The following is an 18,841-nucleotide window of genomic DNA, read 5'->3' as shown; positions in this document are numbered from 1 at the left end:
CTGTCTGTCAGGTCCCTACTAATTCTCCATGGCAACAAGGAAACAACACTGGTGCTACTTACTAACATGGTCTGGAGCCTCTTGACAAGTGTCCCTTTTTTTCCCCTCATGCCCAGCCTGGGTTTACCATAACCTTGGGATCAGAGGCTGGTGCTAACCAGGGGTGGTGGCACAACACCGAATCCCAGCTACTCAGGAGCCTGAAGCAGGAGGGATCACAAGTTTGAAGCCAGCCAGGGCAATTTAGTACGACTGCTTCAAAGTAAAAAAGCTAAAATTAAAAGGCCCTGGGGACGTAGCTCAGTGGTAGAGCACCCCAGGGTTCAATTCCCCAGTACTGCCAAAACAAAACAAAAAAGAAAAGATTTCTAGAACCTTCTCGTGTGGCTCTGGAGTCAGGAAACAGTGGAGTTTGAGGGTGAACATGGGAGATGGTGTAGCAATTCCGATGAGAGATGGTCCACTGCTTACCTGAGAAGTGGTGACACAGTGGTCACTCATAACCCTACGTCAGGTAGAGAGGCATGCCAGGAATTCATCCTCAGATAGATTATGACTTTCTTTTCCCCTCTTGGACCCTCACCGGTATTCATCTGTCACCTGGGAAGTCAGCCCTCACCTGCGGTTCCCCTTGTCACTACTTGGGACCGTGTCACAGCTGACTGTCCACTTCTGCATGACTCTGGAGAGCTAGACTCCTCCACGGTGTCTGAAGAGATGGGTGGGCAGGGCCAGGCAGACGGGGATGTGATAGCCACAGGGACCCCCTGGTCCCTGGCCGTGCAATCACCCAGTCGCCCCACAGAGGGACAGCACTTATCTGTTGGACACATTGTACACATGCAGAAACGAGGCTCGAGAGGGGTGGTGGGCACCGGGGGTCAGAAGGAGCGACCGCCGCTGTGCTGCCCTCAGGGCCCCAGCTGGGTTTTTCAGTCTGGCTGGTGTTCTTCCCCCAGGTCTGAGAGGGGTTATCCCTGCTGGGGCAAAGGTCCTCACTGCCCTGCCTCCCCCCAGCTCAGCCACCCCAGAGCTTCTCGATGCAGGTGTCCACAGTTAAGAAAAACCGACACCTTAAGAGGAAGTAAGGAACTGGATGAGCACAACCCAGCCGGCCCCTGCCCCTTCCACCTGGCCGGTTCCAAGACCTTTGCAGTGCTGAGCTGCAGAGGTCCTGGAGCACTCTCCTCCTCCACAGAGAGGGGACACGCCGTCCAGAACGGAATTTGGGACACTAGGTACAGGGACGAAGCTGCGCCAGCTGAGGGGCAACAGCTATTCATCTGTTGTCCTACCCCTGGAAGGGACTTAAAACTTTTGTCAGGTGGTGGGTGAAACCAGGGAGGGGCTGTGTCTGTGGGAAGTGGGTATTTCAGGGGGCTCAAGGGCATCTTAGCTTGAGAAGGATGCTCAGAGACATCTCGGCTTTGATGAAGCCCACACAGCAGGAGAACTAGCGCTGGTCTTCTTCCTTAAACAGAAATGGAATTTGTCACCTTTGTTCTTGGAGGCCCAAAGGCCACAGGATGCTGCTTGCTCTGCCCTGAGCAGGCAGACTCCACGCCAGGGGAGGCCCCTAGCAGGCCATGACAGTTTCTTTCAGCCCTCAGCCTCCATGGGCCCAAACCTAGCCTGGTTGCTTGTGGTCCCCTGCCAGTGTGGAGGGAAGGGGCGGCCGTGGGAGCCCTGAGCACAGGCAACTTCATGTCTTCAGCCCCCAAGTCCTCCTCCTTTATGCCCCCCACCTCCTCACAAAGATATCTCTGTGTTGGGGGGACTGTGGGTTTTCTCTGGGTCCTGGAAATCACGGGCTGGGGAGGACTCTGCAGAGGACTGGGAGGACGAGGAGGGGACCGTCAACATACCGCTTCCCTGTGCAGCCTCTGCTGCACACACACCCTCGAGTAAACACCACGCCCTCCCAGCCCAGGATGTTCTTATTTGGCATCTTGTGGTTACACCTTCCCCCTCCCTGGGCAGTCCCTCCCCCTGGACTTGGGGAGCCTCAAAAGTCAGTTCACACACACCGCTGCTGCCAGTCCTTGTGCTGGTGGCTGCCGTGGCTGCAGCAAGGAAGACCGGGGGAGAAAAGACCTCCCTGGGGCTCTAGCTCAGCCCTGCTTCTTCTGGGTAAGTCCCAGCCCCAGCCCCTGCGGGGGGAAAGCAGGTTGGTTGGTGAGTTTGACTTTGATCTTGGGAACTTTCTCCAGTTTTGTGACATCTGAGGAAGCTTTGTGTCTTAAATGTTGCTTTAGGGTGGATTTACCCTGTTGTCTGGGTTACATCTACCTGTGAAGAAACCCTCAAAAGCCATGTGTCCACTACACGGGCCTGTAATCCCAGGGGCTCAGAGGCTGAGGCGGGAGGATTGCAAGTTTAAGACCAGCCTCAACAATTTAGCAATACCCTGTGTCAAAATTATAAAAATTAAATAAAAGGGCTGGGAATGTGACTTAGTGCCCCTGGGTTCAATCTCTGGTATCAAATAAGTAGGTAGGCTAGCAGAATGTCAAATTTCTTTCTTTCTTTTTTCTGGTAATGGAATTGAACCTAGGCATGCTACATCCCCAGCCCTTTTTATTTTTTACTTTTATTTTGACATAGGTTTTTAACTGTAAGTCCCATCAGTTCAGGGAGGGGTGGTGGCCTTGGGCACTGATGGCTTCCTGAAGCTCAAGCACTGTTGTACATTTTTGTGTCTTTGAGATAGGAAGCAGATTCTCCCTGACTTCATAATTGCGGTTTATTTGGTGGCTGACTCTAAACTTAGCACACAGCGAGAAGTGGGAAACAGGAGCTCTGGGTGGGGCAGTTCCCTGGTGGGTTGGAAGCTCAGGGCCCACACTCATAGCCGGTGAATGGCCAGGGGGCCTCCCATTGTATGGGCCTTGTCAAGGTGGGTCGGCAAACCCTGAAACCTCTGGGGTCTGGGAGGGCACTGTCTAAGGCTTTGGGTCTTGTACTGTCCTGCTGCTGCCGGGCTGCCAGAGACTGGGGTTGTGGGGTGAGCCCCACATCCTGTAGTCTTGGCGGGAGAAGGGCACAACCACATACTCACAGAACAGTGCATATATCATCGTGGACAAAATGCTGTGTGACCTTGGGCAAGCACCTCAAACTCTCCGGGCCTCCAGTTTCCCAGTCTGTAAGACGGGGTAGTTGTAACAGCAGTTGATGTGAGGAGTCTAGAAGTGCACACAGTGACAGCTAGGTGTATGTTGGTGTTGCTAATCAGTCTTGAGTGCGCACACGCAGGGCATTGTGGGGATCCCGCAAGCCTGTCAGTGAATGAGATCAATACCTTACCTGCTTGGAGCCCAGTTCTCCAAGATGTGTGGTATTCCCTATGCTAGACTCTCATTAGAATTTACTAGCAAGAAATCTCCTCTTCCCCACAGGAAGTTCATTATTTAGGCACAGTGTGCTGATTCCCCCTGAGAGTTAGAATAACACCTTCAGCTGCAGGGGTTTTCAAACTAGGTTCATGGAACCCCAGGGTTCAGCGGGGCCTGACAGAGCGGGTGGCAGGTCCCCTCTCCCTTTTTCTGTTCTCCCCTTGGACTGACGAGGAAAGCTCTTGGTTCGTAAGAGTCTCCACAGCGGAAGACGGTGTGCCTGTCTGTGTCCACAGCTCGGTGGCCTTCCGTCCTGCCTGTGCACGCCCACGCTCACACACACACCACACCAGTGGCACCTGGGCCAGACGCCCGCTACCTGAGAGTTGGCTCCCGTCCTCCGCTGCCTCTCCCCGCTTGGGCTGTCCTCCCTTCCTCTCCAGCTGCCTCGCATCTGCGGGACTCTGGAAAGTGCTAACGTGCCCAGTCGAGCCCAAAGCAGTGCTATCTGAGGAATACTTTTCAAAAACAAGCAGGTCACCCCTGGATGTGACTGCGCTGATTGCAGCGAGGAATTTCACAACTGGACCGCATGGGCGGGCATGGGCACCTGGCTCTGCTCTGGGGACCGCCAGCGGCTCCTCGGTGAGGAGAAGCCAGCCTTGGCTCTCAGGGTCGAGCGACAGTTGTGTCGTCTGAAGAGGCACTGAGGTCAGAACCCAGCCCACCCCACGGCCACCAAGGTTAGGGACCCTGACAGGTTTCAGTCTGAGAGATGCTCTTTCTCCGTAGGGTTTGCACCTGGCGCAGGTGTCTGGGGGCAGGGCACACAGGAAACAGTGACAACAGCCAGGCCGCCCCTGAGCGCCCCGTCTGGGCGTCCCCGCCTGAGCTCCCACAGGAAGCTCCCGAGGGTGACATTCGTTGTTGCCATTTACAGGGAGGAAAACAGCCAGAGGCTGAGGGAGCTGCCCATGTCCAGTGTGAGCGTGCCTGAGCCCAGAGGCCTGGCACCTGGGCTTCTTCCCTCCCGCAGCACCTGTGTCTGTCCCGCGTGGCTGCACTGCGACAAGAAATGGCCCCACCAAGGGACACTCGTCTTCCACCTGTGGCAAGGGCGTGCCGGGGGCTCTGACAGGGAAGCCCCCGGAGGTGGCCCTTGCAGCCCGCTGAGGACACTGCCGGTGGAAGCGCAGCCCTGACCTGCCCCCGTCTGACCCCAGCGCCCCTGGCCCTCACTGGGACACGGTTGTCCCAAGCTCCCCACTGTCCCCATTTCCCAGTGACACACAGCTTGTCCTGGAGGCCTCTCTAGCTGTCCAGAAGGATCCTCCTGTTTCCCTGGGCCTGGACGTATCCTCTCACCCGAGCCAGGGCGATGCCCCTCCTCGTGGCTGCCTGGTCCCCTGGTGGTGTTACCCGCTGTCTGAGTGGCGGCTCAGTGGGTCTGTGGTCTCTGCCGGGAGTGAGCATGCGTGAGGCAGGAGGGCGTCTGCCTTGTTCACGTTGTGTTCCCTGTGCTAGTTCGCGCAGCCTCAGCTGTGCCGCGATTGTCGGGTCCTAGTGTGCGAGGGGGCTATCCATGCAGGACGGGGACCTGATGAGCTGCTGGCTGGCGGGTGGGATGGTCCCCTTTAGGACATGGTAAGGTAGTGGTCCTTGCCTGCAGAGGTGGTGACTGGAGGAGCAGCTGACATGGACCCGGGACAGGAAAGTGGGACCCCAGGCACATGGTCTCACAAGGCCATTACCCTGTGGGCTGGGTGGGATCCTGAGGAAGAGTCACTCTCTGTTCTGCCCCTGCCTGCGCCGCCTGCCCATGGACACCTCTAATGGGCCATTTAGTCCCTGGCCCCAAACATGGGTGTAGCTGCTCCAGGGTCCAGTCCTGACAAGCAACGCAGGCTGCCATGACTGAGTGATTTCCCTTGAGCAGGGAGAAGGAGGCCCGCCGGCAGGCTCTGTCCCTGAGGTGGGGGGAGCCGCCTTGTGGTCCCAGCTCCAGGCCTCAGTTTATCCTCCCAGAAGCATCCCATCCGCCCCCGCCTGGGGCTGGGTTCTTAGGGATCGCCTGCCCAGGTGCTACATACCTGGTCCTGCCCCACATTGTGCAAGGCAGGCTGGGGCTAACAGGTCCTCCCCTGCAGAAAGCCAAGGAGACTCTGTCACCAGTGACACCTTGAGTCCAGCTGTGATGACAGACCGGGATGAACCTGTGGCCTTGAGGAAGGCTTCATGAAAGGATGTGGGCCAAAGACACAAGATAAGAAAGTCGAGCCAGGCACGGTGGTGCACACCTGTAATCCCAGTGACTCAGGAGGCTGAGGCAGGAGGATCCACAAGTCCAAGGCCAGCCTCAGCAACTTAGTGAGATCCTTTCCTCAAAATAAAAAAATAAAAAGAACTGGAGATGTAGCTCAGTGGTAAAGGCCCCTAAGTATAATCCCCAATATGGTTAAAGAGGGAGAGAGAGAGAGAGAAGGAAGGAAGGAAAGAAAGGAAAAGAAACAAACAAAGGCAAGAATAGTGAGGAATCCAATTGGACTGTCTTGTAATTTGTAGGCTGCATGAAGAAGAGGAGAGAGAGAAAGATGAAGGAGGCCCAAGTTGTGGTTACATATGCAGGCTCTGTGCCAGGCTGTGTACTCCCTGCTTACTAGCTGTGTGATCATGGCCAAGTTGCTTAACTTCTCTGTGCCTCAGTTTTCTCACCAATGGTACTCACCACACATGATGGTGGTATGAGTATAAAACACATTTCCATACAAGTGCTTGGAGTAGCGCATTATATACAGCATTAAAAACACAAACCATTTTACATAATCTTGGAGGGGATGTGTGTATGTATGTTATTTTTTATGCTAGAGATTGAAAATAGTATAGATTTTTAAGTTCAGGTAGAAAAGTAAACTGAGGTCAGATCACAGAGGCCCCTGAATGTCATACTGACCATTTCCTAAGTACCCACTGGCTGCCAAGTGCTTTGTAGACATTCTTACTAAGCCCCATAAAAACCAGCCAGGTCGTTAGCAGTGGCTCCATTTTATATATAAGGAAACAGAAACCCAGAGAGGCAGGGTAACCTGCTCAAGGCGACTCAGCCAGAGGGACTCAGAGGCAGCAGTGAACCCAGGTCTTTCTGACATTCGGTCCTCCCTCAAAGTGGAGATTCGAGAGACGTGGCAGAAGCAGCATGGGACCTTGCCAGGGCTGGGGCTGTAGCCAGAAACAGCATGGATACCGGGGCCTGGGGTCCTGGGGCAGGGAGGACAGGAGGTGACGGGGTGACGTGGGGGATGCAGGGTCATCTGGAGGCACAGCACACAGCTCACCATTCATTGCCCCAGGGCAAGCCATTGAGTCATTCGGGGGAAAACATGACATCACCGAGTCTCACTTGTCTGCCGCCCACCTGCCAGTCTGCCCTCTGTGCTTCTCCTGGTGACGGAGCCCAAAGTCCCCCTGCCAGGTGGCCAGGCCAGTCAGCTCCCCTTCCTCCTGCCCTGGGTTCTCCTTCCCAGCTGCTGTCTCCCACCTCCCCACTCTCCGCCTGGGGCCCCCACCCGGACCCACTAGCACACACTGCTGAAGCAGAAGCTTCTGGAAATGGTGATGGACACAGAAAGTCTCCACTTTTAGAAGTTCTCACTAGACTGGGAGGGGACAGCTCTAGGGTCTGCTAGGGTCAGCTTGCTTCTCCTTTGAGCACAGTGCTCTTCTGTGGGGATCAGATTTTGGAAAAACAGAGTCTGGTTGAGCTGGGTGTCCAGCACCATGCCATGCCTTAGAGGGGACTCGGGTGAACGAACGGCTCTGCCTGCCACAGGACAGTGGCGCATCTGGGAGCTCTTTGGTTGAAGCATCCTTGGGCAGAGGGTCCTTTATTTGCATCCAACTGATTGCACGAGGTGTGTCCTATTTTGCAAGTGCCTGTGATAAGCCTGAGAGAGAGCCGGTGACTGGTCCGTGGGCACATGGCCAGGATGCACATGATGGCCACCCGACTCCAGAGGTGCTTTTAGCCACTCTGCCATCAAGCCCCAAGTGAAGCCAACCAGAGAACCATAGCAAGGGGGTGCAGTCCACCTATGCCGGGTACAGTGTGCAGTGCAGACAGGAAGTGCCAGGCAGCGTTCTCTCAGGGTGTGGGCCGCTGCCCAGAGCTGCAGCGAGGCTGTGGATCCACATCGGAGGTGCCAGAGAGTGCCTTGGCCCTCACTCACCTCGGGCCGAGAGGTTTCTGTAAACCCCTGCTGACTCTCCGTTTGGGGAAGGAGCATCGGGGGACAGGCAAAGCTTGCCTTGTCCTGGGCTGGCGGGCCAGACCTGTGAAGGAGCTGAGTCAAACCGGCTGAGTGCCAGCCTCCTCGGCCCGTCTGTGGGTGCAGGATGCCAGGCTGCTGGCAGCTGCTGCCGCCCTCCACAGGCAGCTGGGAAGAGCTCCAGTCCTCAGGCCTGTGTAGGATGGTTCCTTGCCCACCACCCTCCCCAGAGAGGCGCGATCAGCCCCATTTTCCAGGGGGGACACTGAGGCTCCGAGCGGCCTTCTGGCTGCCTGAGCTCCCTCCACTGGAAGGAGGAGGAATCAAGGCTCAAGTCGCCTTTCTGCAGAGAGGACAGAGGGACCGTCTCTTTCTGAAGGAGGCAGGGCTAGCCTTCCGCCCACCAAGCAGCGCCCGCCAACTCAGGGTCTCTCTAGAGTTCAGGAGCAGTTTTACTTCTTGCCCCATTTTCCTCGCTGGTGTGAGATTTTGCCTCTGTTGCTGCTTAAATTTAAAGACCTATTAAAAAGGCTTTTCTAAAACAAGAGTCTAACCTCATACGAGCTTTGCTGCTACTTCTACGGGTAGCAAACTGGTACCTACTTTTCTTTCATTATTAATTTTATTAAATTTTATAAGTAATACATGTCCATGGTACAAAACTGAAAAGGTACGTGAAGATACACGGTGAAGTTTCTTTCTTGTGCCTCAGGAACCCAGGACCCTTCACAGAGGCAACCAGTAGTATTGATTTTGTCTGTGTGAGCTGCTCTTAAATTGTCCCGTTTGTTTTCACGGTGCTGAGGATCTGAGGATCAAACCCAGTGCCATTGCGCCATGCTAGGCAATGGCCCTGCCACTGAGCTAATCCCTACCCCAGCGGTGTTTTTCTCCCCCAGGACTGCAGATTGAACCCAGGGCCTCACTAAGCCAGCACTCTCCGAATGAGCGCCCAGCCCTTTTTATTATATTTTGAGAAAAGGTCTTGCTGAGTTACTGAGCCGGCCTCTGAACTTGCGATCCTCTTGCTTCAGCCTCCCAGGTGGCTGGGATTACAGGCATGAACCACCCTGTCTGGTTTTAAAGCAACTAATATCTGACTCCTCTGGGCTCCCTGTGAATAGGTAAACCAAGGCACAACCTGGAATATAACCGGGCTGGAAATAGCGCCAGGACCCCCTGCACAGTCCAACTCTGCCTGAGGACTCTTATGATAATTGCTATGGTCCATTGCTAAGTGACTGTCCACCATCAGAAGTCACCTTTGTCTCCACCCACACAGACAAACGGGCCCCCACCTCCTCCATCCATCCCCGTGGCGCCTGGGAGCCAGCCACAGCCTGTCCACTCAGCTGGCAAGCTCAGCTTCCTCCAGGTTGCCCGCTCACCTGTGCTCCCAGCTGCCCCTTCTCCTTTGCCTGCTCTTGTCTTGCAAGGCAGGAGGCCACAGCTTGGGTGCAGGGGGTGGCAAGGGTGATCAGACTCGTCCAGGCTGTCTCTTAATCCGTATATTCAGAGTCTTGTAAGCTTGGCTGGCTCGGGGCCACTTGTTGAGAGAAGCTGGCTGTAGAGCCTTTGGTCATAGTAACACCACCCCTGCCTCTAGTGGAGCCCTGCCTCTGTCAGGCACCTGCCACCCAGGAACAGCCATTGTCCTAGTCCTGTCTTCATGGCAACCCCATGAGGTAGCACTGCTGTCCGTTTGACCAAGGAGAAATGAAGCCAGAGAAGCCAGTGTGCGCCTGCGTCACTCAGTAGAGAGTGCTCAGCTGGGCTCGGAACCTCAGCAGGCTTCAGGCTCCAGCCACAGGTTCTGACCCTGCTCCTCCAGGCTTCCCAGAGGGTGTCCAGGATCAGAGATCAGCTCACTTCCTTGGCGAGGTGACCTCTCATTCCTTACAGCTTGTCCGAGCACAGGACCTGCACAGAGGGTTGCCGCAGCCTCCGCTGTACGTGAAACGTTGCTTGAGGGACTCAGGCACAGCCTCCGGTGCTTCTGTGTGGTAGATCCTGCTGTCTGTCACACCCTTTTGCAGATGAGAAGGCAGAGGCCAGGAGCTGCTGTGCTGAGCAGCCCAGGTTGAGGCACCAGGGAGGGAGCATCCTATAGGGAATGCCGGAGAGGTTCCTCCCATACCAGGTGACTTCTGTCCGGCCACTCCTGTCCAGCCATTGGAGATGGCCTCCCTCCAAGGGGCCCCTGTCCAGCACAGCTTGGTGGACCAAAGTCAGTATTCGAGGCACAGCGAGGTGATGTCTGGACCCCTCCCCCGGCTGCGCCCCCAGATCTGAACCTGGGAGCCCAGTGTCAGGGGGAAGGTCAATGACATACTGTTTTGTCCTTGGCCCTGGAACATATTCCCTCCCTTCCTTTTCCCTTCCTGCTCCCCACGTCCTTATCCAGTGCTGAGCAGTGACTGCGGGTGCACACTAGCCCCAACACGATGGAGGTGGAGATCGGTGGTGCTGGGGAAGCAGTGGCCACGGGGACCTTCCTAGCCTGACCCTGAGCCTCCAGCGGGGTGACCTTGGGCAGGTCATTGGGCTTCTCCGAACCTGTTTCTCCTTTAGATGGAAGTTGAGGGTGGCGGGAGGACCCAGCTTGCCCAGTGAGCTCCTGAGAACTGGGGGCGCCGAGGGCTTGCAGGGAAGGGAAGGAGGTGGGGGTGCCATGCCCGGAGAGACTGACTATGGCTGTGCGCAGGACCACGGGCGGCTCTGGGGACGTGTGGGGCTTGGGCCCAGCCTGTAGGAGCTGAGTGGAATTTGGGCAGCACCCACCCTGGGTTAATGACTACCTGCCCAACCCCCCCCCCCCAGGGGACTGCAGGGAACTCTCCGCCACCATCTTGACAGCCTCCCCATTCAGTCCCCTCAGGAAAGGGGAGCTAGTGTCAATGAGTACATTCAGCTCTAAACACTGGCTTTCTAAGCTCTTTGCCCAAACCTCAGACACAAATACACACAACTGAAATAAAAGCCTATGAAACCTGTATTTATCCTTATTATGTCTGAGGCACTCTGATATTTTCTATTCTACACAATACAGTTCTATTAAAAAAGAAAGAAATAAATAAAAGTGTGCCTGACCTCCCAAATTGGTTGCCCTACCTTCAGTTTGGAAACGACCCTTCTGGCACAGTGGCTTGCAGTCAGAAGTGTGCATCAGGCCCACGGGCAGGGCTGTGGAAGCAGTTTGCTGCTTCGGACCTAAGATGCTGACTCAGTGGATCTGGTGTGACCTGAGGATCGGCCTCTCCAACCACCGCTGGCCAGCAGCCCCCCTTTGAGATCAGCCCTCCTAGCATATTTTTAGGGCAGTGTGCTCTCTTGCAGAGCCCACTGGGGCTTTGCTTACTGAAGAGATGAGAATGGATGATGGTTACCACAAGAAGTGTGCATCTCTGCCAGGTGCAGTGGCACCTGCCTGTCCATCGAGCAGCTCAGGAGGCTGAGGCAAGAGGATCACAAGTTCGAAGCCAGCCTCAGCAAAAGCAAGTTGCTAAGCAACTCAGTGAGACCCTGTCTCTAAATAAAATACAAAAAAGGGCTGGGGATGTGACTCAGATGTAAAGTGCCCCTAGGTTCAATCCCTGGTACCAAAGTTAAAAAAGAAAAGAAGTGTGGATCTCTGGGGTTTTTCCAGGATGCTGGCCAGGCCCTGTCTTTGAGATCTTTAACACCACCCTCCTAAAACCCAGCTCACACTATTCATGTCAGATGCTGAACACAGAAAGTTCTGCTAAGCAAAGAGACATTCATGCGCCGCCCTGGTTGAATTACTTGCCTCGCAAATCCCATACCCAGAGAACATAAAACCCTCCCGGCCCTCTCAAAAACACTGGCAATGAAAGCCTCCATTTACCTGTGGATTTCACCTTTCTGGGTTTTTTTAAAGGAAGAAAAAGTGTGACCATCCCATGGGGAAGGTGGTCCCTATGGGCTCTGGTTGGGGTCCGGGGATTTTACTGGCTGTCTCTGGCTTCCCAACTTTGACCAGAACATTTCCTGGCATCGCAGCCTGCTGACTTTGGAGACTGTATAAATGAGCAGAGGACTCTCAGCCCCCGCCCCTAATCCTCCACCGTAGCCTTGGGGCCCCACAGTCCCCTCCTAGCATCACAGACCTCCAGAAGCCAGCTCAGCTGGGAGCAGCTTTGCTAGGGAGGGGAGTGTTCAGTGGGCACAGAGCCCCTCTGTTCCAGTGACAATGGCCCGTTGATGACTGGATTCTGCCCTGGCTGGCCCCCTGGACTGTACTTTGGAGAGAGAAAGGACTCCAGCCTCCCAGACCGCCATTGCTGGGTGTGAGGTTGGCTTGGAGGCCTCAGTCTCTGTCCGTCCACAGAGCCTCATTCTTCCCCTTTCTTCGGGGCCTGATGCAGCAGTGAGAAACCCCTTTCCCTCAACCTTCCCACCCCAGCTCAGGGGCCCCGTGGAGCCCAGGAGTGGTTCAGTTCAGTCCAGTTCAACAAACACTTGTTCAACAGCTCCCAGGCCCTGAGGTCGGTGCTAAGTAGCTGTGGGGAATAAGGATAACTGCTCACACGGACTTCAGCCCCGGCCCTGGCTGCCTGGCCGCCGTCAGGGAGCTTATAAACACTCCCATGCACACACCACACCTCCTCAGAATCCTCAGGGGTGACTCCGGACACTGATATATATATATATATATTTTAATTTATTTTTATTGTAAACAAATGGGATACATGTTGTTTCTGTTTCTACATGGAGTAACAGCATACCATTTGCATAATCATACATTACATAGGGTAATGATGTTTGATTCATTCCGCTATTTTTTCCTTTCCCCCCACCCCTCCCACCTCTCTTTTCCCTCTACACAGTCCCTCCTTCCTCCAATCTTGCCCCGCTCCCACCCCCCCCCATTATGTGTCATCATCCGCTTATCAGTGAGATCATTCGCCTTTTGGATTTTTGAGATTGGCTTATCTCACTTAACATGATATTCTCCAATTTCATCCATTTGCCTGCAAATGCCATAATTTCATTATTCTTTATAGCTGAGTAATATTCCATTGTATATATATACCACAGTTTCTTTATCCATTCATCAATTGAAGGGCATCTAGGTTGGTTCCACAGTCTGGCTATTGTGAATTGAGCAGCTATGAACATTGATGTGGCTGTATCTCTGTAGTATGCTGATTTTAAGTCCTTTGGGTATAGGCCAAGGAGTGGAATAGCTGGGTCAAATGGAGGGTCCATTCCAAGTTTTCTAAGGAATCTCCACACAGCTTTCCAGAGTGGCTGCACTAATTTGCATCCCCACCAGCAATGTATGAGTGTACCTTTTTCCCCACATCCTCTCCAACACCTATCGTTGCTTGTATTCTTGATAATCGCCATTCTAATTGGGGTGAGATGGAATCTTAGTGTAGTTTTCATTTGCATTTCTCTTATTACTAAAGATGGTGAACATTTTTTCATATGTTTGTTGATTGCTTGTAGATCTTCTTCTGTAAAGTATCTGTTCATATCCTTAGCCCATTTGTTGATTGGGTTATTTGTATTCTTCGTGTAGAGTTTTTTGAGTTCTTTATATATTCTGGAAATTAGTGCTCTATCTGAAGTATGAGTGGCAAAGATATTCTCCCACTCTGTAGGCTCTCTCTTTGCATTGCTGATAGTTTCCTTTGCTGAGAGAAAGCTATTTAGTTTGAATCTATCCCAGTTATTGATTCTTGCTTTTATTTCTTATGCTATGGGAGTCCTGTTAAGGAAGTCTGATCCTAAGCCAACAAGGTGAAGATTTGGACCTACTTTTTCTTCTGTAAGATGCAGGGTCTCTGGTCTGATTTCAAGGTCCTTGATCCATTCTGAGTTGATTTTTGTGCAGGGTGAGAGATAGGGGTTTAGTTTCATTCTGTTGCATATGGATTTCCAGTTTTCCCAGCACCATTTGTTGAAGAGGCTATCTTTTCTCCATTGCATATTTTTGGCACCTTTTTGTCTAGTATGAGAAAATTGTATTTATTTGGGTTTGTGTCCGTGTCCTCTATTCTGTACCATTGATCTACCTGTCTATTTTTGTGCCAATACCAAGCTGTTTTTGTTACTATTGCTTTGTAGTATAGTTGAAGTTCTGGTATTGTGATACCCCCTGTTTCACTCTTCCTGCTAAGGATTGCTTTAGCTATTCTGGGTTTCTTATTCTTCCAGATGAATTTCATGATTGTTTGCTCTATTTCTGTAAGGTACGTCATTGGGATTTTAATTGGAATTGCATTGAATCTGTATAGCACTTTTGGTAGTATGGCCATTTTGACAATATTAATTCTGCCTATCCCAGAACATGGGAGATCTTTCCATCTTCTAAGGTCTTCCTCAATTTCTTTCTTCAATGTTTTGTATTTTTCATTGTCACTGATATTTTTTAAAAGCTGTCAAATGATTCTCATGCCCAGCAGAATTCCGCATCCTGGCCTCCTATCAGATGCTGCTAAACATTTAACTTATAGGACCCATTCAGTGAGGTGGGCGCCTATGGGAGGCCAAGCGTGGCCCCCAAAGATGTCCACCTGTGACTCTCCAGCACTGTATATGCCCGCACACAAGTGTGTCTCTGTGGTGCAAGGGATTTTGCAGATGTTATGAAGTTAAGGATTTTGAGATGGACATCTCCTCCGGATTTTCCCGGGACGCCCTTGCTAGAATCACCAGGACCCTTCTCAAGAAGGAGGCAGAGATTTGACGACAGAAAGGAGAGTCAGAAGAAAGTGGCATGAGAAAGGCCCTGTCTGCCATGGCTGGCTTTGGAGATGGAGGAGCGGCCAGGGCCCAGGGAAAGCTGGCAGCCTCTGGAGGCTGGAAAGCTGCTCTCCCTGGAGCGTCCAGGCGGAGGGAGGCAGATCTTCGGGGTGCAAAGCTGACTGTGAACTTCTGACATTCAGAACTATAAGGTCATAAATGCAGGAAACTAATCCCACACTGACTAACCCCATGTCACAAATGAGTGCAGAGCAGCCAGGCAGACCCCTGGGTCACCCAGGAATGAGTTAGGGAGCTGGAGGAAGCCAGGCACGTCTGACCCATTCAGGGGCTTCCTCTGCCCACCACGTTCTTCATTTTCTTCTTCTGTTTAGCAGTGCTGGGATCAAACCCAGGGCCTCACACACCCCAGGCAAGCACTCTGCCACTGAGCTACACCCCAGCCCTCGCCGCATTCTTCACAGAATGTGAAGTGCTGATCCCAGCACTGTTCTCTTCTGTGTCTGTGTCCTCTGCTAATGGTGGAGCCTGTTTCGCCAGAGGGAGAGGAGTCCTGTTGGAAAGATGGGGTGGGTCAGGTTGTCCCTGGGGGAGGAGTTGGGCTTGATTTTGGAGGCATGGAAGCCCCTCTTTCTCTGTCCCCTACCACAAGGATGGAGCTTCCTCGTCAAGTTCTTTTCTCATTCGACTTTCTTCTCCAAAAGCCCCCAAGCTTTTTACACACAAACAGACCCTAGGAGACTCAGTCCCAAAAAGCCAGACTGGACTCGTTCATTTTCTGTGCCAGGAAGGCTGTTCCGGTTCCATCCATTGCCCCACCTCCAGCTCCATTTTGCAAAGAGCTCTTTAAAGCCTGCCTACTGTTGTGTAAGCCAGTTTTGGTTTTCCCCTTTAATTGTACTTTTTTTTTTTTTTTTTTTTTTTTCCTGTGATGCTGGGGATCAGACACAGGGCCCAGGAAAGCACGCTTCCACTGAGCTTCACCCCCAGCCTCATCTGCAGCTTTAAGAAATAATACGGCAAAGCCAGGTGCCGTGCTGCACGCTCCTAATCCCAGCAACTCAGGAGGCTGAGGCAGGAGGATCGCAAGTTCAAGGATGGCCTGAGCAATTTAATGAGACCCTGTCTCAAAATAAAAAGGGCTGGAGATGTATCTCAGTGGCAGTGCGCCCCTGGGTTCAATCCCTAGTACTTGGGGGGAAGAAAGAATTCATTACCCAATTTCCCCTGGTGGTAACTCTTACAGAACTTCAGTCCAATGAGAACATTGACCTTGTTAAGGTGGAGCTACAGTGTCACCACCTCAAGGATCCCTGGTATTGCCCTTTTATAGATAAACTCTCTCCTCTCCAGCGCCTGCCCCTTTAACTCTTGGCAGTACTTATCTGTTCTCCATCCTTATAGTGTTGCCATGTCAAGAATTTTATGTAAGTGGAGTCATGTAGTATGGAGTCCTTTGGGATTGGCTTTTTTTTTTTTTCCCTCAACCTAATTCCCTCAAAGCTCATCCAAGGGGCTGTAGTTGCTGCTCAGTGGTAGAGTACTTGCCTTGTGTATGTGAGGCACTGGGTTCGATCCTCGGCACCACATAAAAATAGATAAATAAGATATTATGTCTATCTACAACCAAAAAATATTTATAAAAAAACTCATCCAAGTCATGTGTATCAGCTCATCCAAGTCATGTGTATCAGTAGTTATATCAATGGACCTTTTTGTTGCTAAGGAGGAGTCCATGGTCTAGGAGAGTCCATGGTGTGTGTGGATGGATGGATAGATAGATAGATAGACAGACAAACTGATTTTTTGTTTTGCTGTTATTTTGCAACACTTAGGGGAGCTGGTTTTATTTTTTTTTTTTTTTTTTTTTTTTTTTTGCGGTGCTGGGGATTGAACTCAGGGCCGTAGTGCGAGCACTCTACCAGCTGAGCTATCTCCCCAGCCCGGGAACTGGTTTTAAATGGAGCACTTACACACAGTCCTGGAAGCTCCTTAAGCACTTGTGTCCTGAATAAAACCAGGACCACAGACCATCCTCCTGCCGCCCATGCCCGCTCAGCGAGAGTCAGGTGCCCCTCCCCTGCCGTGGGGGGTGCTGAGGAGCCAGTGTGCCATCAGGCAGAAGCTCCTCCATCTCTGAGATGCCCTGGGTAGTGAAGTAGGTGCTCTGAAATAGAGCCTCTCTGTCTCCTGATTCTAGATTAAAATCACCTAAGGAGCTGTATTTTTTAATTATTTCTTTCTGTAACTTTTCTAATACTTTATTTTTTAATTTGTTCTTTGTAGTCATACATGACAGTAGAGTGTGTTTTGACACATCATACACACATGGAGTGTCACTTGCCATTCTTGTGGTTGGACACGATGTGGAATTTCACTGGCCGTGTGTTCCTATATGAACACGGGAAAGTCATGTCTGATTCGTTCCACTGTCTTTCCCACCCCCCTCCCCCATTCCCCTTGGTCTAATCCAATGCACTTCTATTCTTCTCCCCCCCATATGCTCTTTTAATTCCAATTTATTTTTAGCACCATTTCCTTTTATTTTGAAAAGGGTAATAAATAAACATGATAATAAATTCAAACAGTAGAAGAAAGTACGAGTTAAAATGGGTCCCAGTTCTCAGGTTCTCAGCCGTGTTCTCAGGCCCCTCAACCTCTCTCGTCAACTTCTTGCTTCCCTCTCTGGAGGGATCTAAGCCGAGCCTGCGCTTGTGTCTCCAGTCCTGCCTTGCACAGCTGGTGGCATGCCACAAAGGCCCTGCTCCTTGCTTTTATCACTTATATCTTGAACAGCATTTCATATCGGCCTCTGCAGATCTACTTCTTTCTTTCTATTTAATATATTTTTTTAGTTGTTTGGTGATGGACCTTTGTTTATATGCGGTGCTGAGAATTCAACCCAGAGCCTTACACATACTAGTCAAGTGCTCTACCACCTCTTCTTTTTAATCATTACAGAGTATCACATTATCAAATGTACCTAACATTTATCTAACAAGTGGGTTTTTCCCCCCTATTAACATGCATTAAGGTCACTGTCAGGCTTTTGCTGTTAGAAACAGTGTGTGTCCTTATTGTTACCTATGCAAGCCCACCTGCAAGATTAATTGCTAGGTCAAAGAGAATCTATCATAGGCTGTTGGGGCTGCTATAACAAACTACCAAAGATTGGGAGATTTATACATTACAGAAACTTACCGTACATAGTTATGGGGTCTGGAAAGTCCAGAATCAAGGCACTAGAAGATTCAGGGTCTGATGAGGGTTCATTCTGTATTTTAAAGATGGTGTCTTCTTGCTGCGTGCTCATTTGGTGGAAAGGGCAAACAGGCTCCCACAGGCTTCTTTTACAAGGACCTTAATCCCATTCATGAAGGCTCCCGCTTCATGTCAGTCACTTTCCAAAGGCCCTACCCCTAAATACTAGCACATTGGGGCTAGATTTCAAATTAAGGATTTTGGAGGAACATAAACATTCAGACCACAGCAAAGAGTATGCATATTTAATTGTAAAATTGAGGCCAAAATGGCCTTTAAAAGGATACCCCTGTCAGCATTATGGGAGAAGTTTATGTATTAGTCAGGATAGGACAGGCTCTGCTGCAGAAGAACAATTAGACCCCCAATTCTCAATGGCATAACACAGCAAAGGCTTATTATTCTCTTAAATCACGTCTAATACAGACTGGGTGGCTCTCCAAGCAGCATCAGGGATCCAGCTGCTTCCATTTGGAACTAAATTTTGGGAACATGTGGCCAGCCAGGGAAGAGAGCCCTTGAGGAATGTGTGGAATCATTTCAAGGAGCAAACCTTGAAGTGGCTTACATCACTTTCACCCACATCCCACTGACCAGAACCAGTCACAGAGACTGCAGGAGAGGCCGGGCAATGTGGAGGAACACATGGGTACTCAATGAGGGCCATATCTCTGTCAGTTCCCCCAAAACTGCACCCACACAGAATACTCTAGGACATTTTGTTCTTTGTCAAATACGTGAACACAATGACAGCGTGTATGGTTCCAATCTGCACTCCTATGTTTTCTTTAGCAGTTGCTTTCCCATCTTTTTCTGCTGTAATACCCATGGCAGATTATGTTCACACTCAAAACACACCCCGGTGTCTTGCCCAAAATTTCCCCAAACCCAAAAACCTTTGGTGGGGAAGCCTCATGACTTTTTTTTGTTTTTGTTTTTTTTCATTTTGGCTGTTATTCATAAAAACATATAAAGGTATGTGAGTAATAATATAAAATTAGCCGCGTCAAGAGCTGCGCCAGCTGTGGTGTGGCGGGGATTGGCAGCAGTTTTCTCTGCAGTTTTCCTAGGCTCGCTCTAGCTCCACCTCCTCACTGGTTCATGAAACAAGCCACACGAGGGACAGAGGTGCAGAAGGGATAAGGAGAACCTTGCATCCACTGCCGTTCTTTGCAGAAGGCAAAATTTTTGCAAACTTTGATGATTTAACTACTCTGAACCTCACCATTAATGTGACCTGTGGTGTTTGTG

The 18,841-nt window shown here is 51.4% G+C and overlaps 1 protein-coding gene across 2 annotated transcripts in view; it reads left to right on the top strand.

Annotated features, from left to right (window-relative positions):
- Positions 1–18,841, top strand: part of CHST3 (carbohydrate sulfotransferase 3) — a 33,133-nt gene that overhangs the window by 2,497 nt on the left and 11,795 nt on the right. The window contains exon 1 of one of the 2 annotated variants that reach the window (XM_079137102.1): positions 1,500–2,130. The exons of the other annotated variant lie outside the window; for it this stretch is intronic. The gene's annotated coding sequence lies outside the window, so the exon portion shown is untranslated. Of the gene's footprint in view, positions 1–1,499; positions 2,131–18,841 lie in introns of those variants that run through there. 2 annotated transcript variants of the gene reach the window in all.

Source organism: Sciurus vulgaris (assembly GCF_902686455.1).
Source record: "Sciurus vulgaris genome assembly, chromosome: 4".
Classification (NCBI taxonomy): domain Eukaryota; kingdom Metazoa; phylum Chordata; class Mammalia; order Rodentia; family Sciuridae; genus Sciurus; species Sciurus vulgaris.
Note: the sequence above shows the minus strand (reverse complement) of the source record. Positions and strands in the feature narration are given on the sequence as shown.